The following is a 6,000-nucleotide window of genomic DNA, read 5'->3' as shown; positions in this document are numbered from 1 at the left end:
CTGTTCATTTCAGAAAACAAGTCGAAAACACATTGTTGGTCAAAAAGTGATTCTAAGCGCTCTGAAAATAATTTTGCCGGCATAAAAACAATAAATGTTGGTATCTCTGTCAATTTCAATGCAAACATGTTACTAAGCTTACCAAAGGGTTATAGGGCTCCACCATTTGGAAGGGGAATACAATAGTTTTGAGCAAAATCAACAATATAAGGTCAAAGACACATTGTTGGTCAAAAAGTGATTCTAGCACTCTGAAAAGCATTTGGCACGCATAAAAACAAGAAATGTTGATTTTTCTGTTCATTTCAGAAAACAAGTCGAAAACACATTGTTGGTCAAAAGTGATTCTAGCGCTCTGAAAAGCATTTTGCAAGCGTAAAAACCAAAAATGTTGATATCTGTCAATTTCAATGCAAACGTGTTATTAAGCTTACCAAAGGGTTATAGGGCCATACTCCACTATTTGGAAGTGGAATACATTAGTTTTGAGCAAAATCAACAATATAAGGTCAAAGACACATTGTTGGTCAAAAAGTGATTCTAGCGCTCTGAAAAAACATTTGGCACGCATAAAAACAAGAAATGTTGATATTCTGTTCGTTTCAGAAAAACAAGTCAAAAACACATTGTTGGTCAAAAAGTGATTCTAAGCACTCTGAAAAGAATTTTGCCGGCATAAAATAATAAATGTTGGTATCTCTGTCAATTTCAATGCAAACGTGTTACTAAGCTTACCAAAGGGTAATAGGGCCATACTCCACCATTTGGAAGGGGAATACATTAGTTTTGAGCAAAATCAACAATATAAGGTCAAAGACACATTGTTGGTCAAAAAGTGATTCTCGCGCTCTGAAAAGCATTTGGCACGCATAAAAACAAGAAATGTTGATTTTTCTGTTCATTTCAGAAAACATGTCGAAAACACATTGTTGGTCAAAAAGTGATTCTAGCGCTCTGAAAAGAATTGTGCAGGTATAAAAACAAGAAATGTTTGTATCTCTGTCAATTTCAATGCAAACGTGTTACAAAGCTTACCAAAGGGTTATTGGGCCATACTCCACTATTTGGAAGTGGAATATATTAGTTTTGAGCAAAATCAACAATGTAAGGTCAAAACACGTTGTTGGTCGAAAAGTGATTCTAGCGCTCTGAAAAGCATTTGGAACGCATAAAAACAAGAAATGTTGATTTTTCTGTTCATTTCAGAAAACAAGTCGAAATCACATTGTTGGTCAAAAAGTGATTCTAGCGCTCTGAAAAGCATTTTGCAAGCGTAAAAACCAAAAATGTTGATATCTGTCAATTTCAATGCAAACGTGTTATTAAGCTTACCAAAGGGTTATAGGGCCATACTCCACTATTTGGAAGTGGAATACATTAGTTTTGAGCAAAATCAACAATATAAAGTCAAAGACACATTGTTGGTCAAAAAGTGATTCTAGCGCTCTGAAAAACATTTGGCACGCATAAAAACAAGAAATGTTGATATTTCTGTTCGTTTCAGAAAAACAAGTCAAAAACACATTGTTGGTCAAAAAGTGATTCTAAGCGCTCTGAAAAGAATTTTGCCGGCATAAAAATAATAAATGTTGGTATCTCTGTCAATTTCAATGCAAACGTGTTACTAAGCTTTCCAAAGGGTAATAGGGCCATACTCCACCATTTGGAAGGGGAATACATTAGTTTTGAGCAAAATCAACAATATAAGGTCAAAGACACATTGTTGGTCAAAAAGTGATTCTAGCGCTCTGAAAAGCATTTGGCACGCATAAAAACAAGAAATGTTGATTTTTCTGTTCATTTCAGAAAACATGTCGAAAACACATTGTTGGTCAAAAAGTGATTCTAGCGCTCTGAAAAGAATTGTGCAGGTATAAAAACAAGAAATGTTGGTATCTCTGTCAATTTCAATGCAAACGTGTTACAAAGCTTACCAAAGAGTTATTGGGCCATACTCCACTATTTGGAAGTGGAATATATTAGTTTTGAGCAAAATCAACAATGTAAGGTCAAAAACACGTTGTTGGTCGAAAAGTGATCCTAGCGCTCTGAAAAGCATTTGGCACGCATAAAAACAAGAAATGTTGATTTTTCTGTTCATTTCAGAAAACAAGTCGAAAACACATTGTTGGTCAAAAAGTGATTCTAAGCGCTCTGAAAAGAATTTTGCCGGCATAAAAACAATAAATGTTGGTATCTCTGTCAATTTCAATGCAAACATGTTACTAAGCTTACCAAAGGGTTATAGGGCTCCACCATTTGGAAGGGGAATACAATAGTTTTGAGCAAAATCAACAATATAAGGTCAAAGACACATTGTTGGTCAAAAAGTGATTCTAGCACTCTGAAAAGCATTTGGCACGCATAAAAACAAGAAATGTTGATTTTTCTGTTCATTTCAGAAAACAAGTCGAAAACACATTGTTGGTCAAAAAGTGATCCTAGCGCTCTGAAAGCATTTGGCACGCATAAAAACAAGAAATGTTGATTTTTCTGTTCATTTCAGAAAACAAGTCGAAAACACATTGTTGGTCAAAAAGTGATTCTAAGCGCTCTGAAAAGAATTTTGCCGGCATAAAAATAATAAATGTTGGTATCTCTGTCAATTTCAATGCAAACGTGTTACTAAGCTTACCAAAGGGTAATAGGGCCATACTCCACCATTTGGAAGGGGAATACATTAGTTTTGAGCAAAATCAACAATATAAGGTCAAAGACACATTGTTGGTCAAAAAGTGATTCTCGCGCTCTGAAAAGCATTTGGCACGCATAAAAACAAGAAATGTTGATTTTTCTGTTCATTTCAGAAAACATGTCGAAAACACATTGTTGGTCAAAAAGTGATTCTAGCGCTCTGAAAAGAATTGTGCAGGTATAAAAACAAGAAATGTTTGTATCTCTGTCAATTTCAATGCAAACGTGTTACAAAGCTTACCAAAGGGTTATTGGGCCATACTCCACTATTTGGAAGTGGAATATATTAGTTTTGAGCAAAATCAACAATGTAAGGTCAAAAACACGTTGTTGGTCGAAAAGTGATTCTAGCGCTCTGAAAAGCATTTGGAACGCATAAAAACAAGAAATGTTGATTTTTCTGTTCATTTCAGAAAACAAGTCGAAATCACATTGTTGGTCAAAAAGTGATTCTAGCGCTCTGAAAAGCATTTTGCAAGCGTAAAAACCAAAAATGTTGATATCTGTCAATTTCAATGCAAACGTGTTATTAAGCTTACCAAAGGGTTATAGGGCCATACTCCACTATTTGGAAGTGGAATACATTAGTTTTGAGCAAAATCAACAATATAAGGTCAAAAACACGTTGTTGGTCGAAAAGTGATTCTAGCGCTCTGAAAAGCATTTGGAACGCATAAAAACAAGAAATGTTGATTTTTCTGTTCATTTCAGAAAACAAGTCGAAATCACATTGTTGGTCAAAAAGTGATTCTAGCGCTCTGAAAAGCATTTTGCAAGCGTAAAAACCAAAAATGTTGATATCTGTCAATTTCAATGCAAACGTGTTATTAAGCTTACCAAAGGGTTATAGGGCCATACTCCACTATTTGGAAGTGGAATACATTAGTTTTGAGCAAAATCAACAATATAAAGTCAAAGACACATTGTTGGTCAAAAAGTGATTCTAGCGCTCTGAAAAACATTTGGCACGCATAAAAACAAGAAATGTTGATATTTCTGTTCGTTTCAGAAAAACAAGTCAAAAACACATTGTTGGTCAAAAAGTGATTCTAAGCGCTCTGAAAAGAATTTTGCCGGCATAAAAATAATAAATGTTGGTATCTCTGTCAATTTCAATGCAAACGTGTTACTAAGCTTTCCAAAGGGTAATAGGGCCATACTCCACCATTTGGAAGGGGAATACATTAGTTTTGAGCAAAATCAACAATATAAGGTCAAAGACACATTGTTGGTCAAAAAGTGATTCTAGCGCTCTGAAAAGCATTTGGCACGCATAAAAACAAGAAATGTTGATTTTTCTGTTCATTTCAGAAAACATGTCGAAAACACATTGTTGGTCAAAAAGTGATTCTAGCGCTCTGAAAAGAATTGTGCAGGTATAAAAACAAGAAATGTTGGTATCTCTGTCAATTTCAATGCAAACGTGTTACAAAGCTTACCAAAGAGTTATTGGGCCATACTCCACTATTTGGAAGTGGAATATATTAGTTTTGAGCAAAATCAACAATGTAAGGTCAAAAACACGTTGTTGGTCGAAAAGTGATCCTAGCGCTCTGAAAAGCATTTGGCACGCATAAAAACAAGAAATGTTGATTTTTCTGTTCATTTCAGAAAACAAGTCGAAAACACATTGTTGGTCAAAAAGTGATTCTAAGCGCTCTGAAAAGAATTTTGCCGGCATAAAAACAATAAATGTTGGTATCTCTGTCAATTTCAATGCAAACATGTTACTAAGCTTACCAAAGGGTTATAGGGCTCCACCATTTGGAAGGGGAATACAATAGTTTTGAGCAAAATCAACAATATAAGGTCAAAGACACATTGTTGGTCAAAAAGTGATTCTAGCACTCTGAAAAGCATTTGGCACGCATAAAAACAAGAAATGTTGATTTTTTTCTGTTCATTTCAGAAAACAAGTCGAAAACACATTGTTGGTCAAAAAGTGATCCTAGCGCTCTGAAAAGCATTTGGCACGCATAAAAACAAGAAATGTTGATTTTTCTGTTCATTTCAGAAAACAAGTCGAAAACACATTGTTGGTCAAAAAGTGATTCTAAGCGCTCTGAAAAGAATTTTGCCGGCATAAAAATAATAAATGTTGGTATCTCTGTCAATTTCAATGCAAACGTGTTACTAAGCTTACCAAAGGGTAATAGGGCCATACTCCACCATTTGGAAGGGGAATACATTAGTTTTGAGCAAAATCAACAATATAAGGTCAAAGACACATTGTTGGTCAAAAAGTGATTCTCGCGCTCTGAAAAGCATTTGGCACGCATAAAAACAAGAAATGTTGATTTTTCTGTTCATTTCAGAAAACATGTCGAAAACACATTGTTGGTCAAAAAGTGATTCTAGCGCTCTGAAAAGAATTGTGCAGGTATAAAAACAAGAAATGTTTGTATCTCTGTCAATTTCAATGCAAACGTGTTACAAAGCTTACCAAAGGGTTATTGGGCCATACTCCACTATTTGGAAGTGGAATATATTAGTTTTGAGCAAAATCAACAATGTAAGGTCAAAAACACGTTGTTGGTCGAAAAGTGATTCTAGCGCTCTGAAAAGCATTTGGAACGCATAAAAACAATAAATGTTGGTATCTCTGTCAATTTCAATGCAAACATGTTACTAAGCTTACCAAAGGGTAATAGGGCCATACTCCACCATTTGGAAGGGGAATACATTAGTTTTGAGCAAAATCAACAATATAAGGTCAAAGACACATTGTTGGTCAAAAAGTGATTCTAGCGCTCTGAAAAGCATTTTGCAAGCGTAAAAACCAAAAATGTTGATATCTGTCAATTTCAATGCAAACGTGTTATTAAGCTTACCAAAGGGTTATAGGGCCATACTCCACTATTTGGAAGTGGAATACATTAGTTTTGAGCAAAATCAACAATATAAGGTCAAAGACACATTGTTGGTCAAAAAGTGATTCTCGCGCTCTGAAAAGCATTTGGCACGCATAAAAACAAGAAATGTTGATATTTCTGTTCGTTTCAGAAAAACAAGTCAAAAACACATTGTTGGTCAAAAAGTGATTCTAAGCGCTCTGAAAAGAATTTTGCCGGCATAAAAATAATAAATGTTGGTATCTCTGTCAATTTCAATGCAAACATGTTACTAAGCTTACCAAAGGGTAATAGGGCTCCACCATTTGGAAGGGGAATACAATAGTTTTGAGCAAAATCAACAATATAAGGTCAAAGACACATTGTTGGTCAAAAAGTGATTCTAGCGCTCTGAAAAGCATTTGGCACGCATAAAAACAAGAAATGTTGATTTTTCTGTTCATTTCAGAAAACA

The sequence above is a fragment of the Gadus chalcogrammus genome, chromosome 12 (assembly GCF_026213295.1).
Source record: "Gadus chalcogrammus isolate NIFS_2021 chromosome 12, NIFS_Gcha_1.0, whole genome shotgun sequence".
NCBI lineage: Eukaryota > Metazoa > Chordata > Actinopteri > Gadiformes > Gadidae > Gadus > Gadus chalcogrammus.
This window is presented reverse-complemented; position numbering follows the sequence as displayed.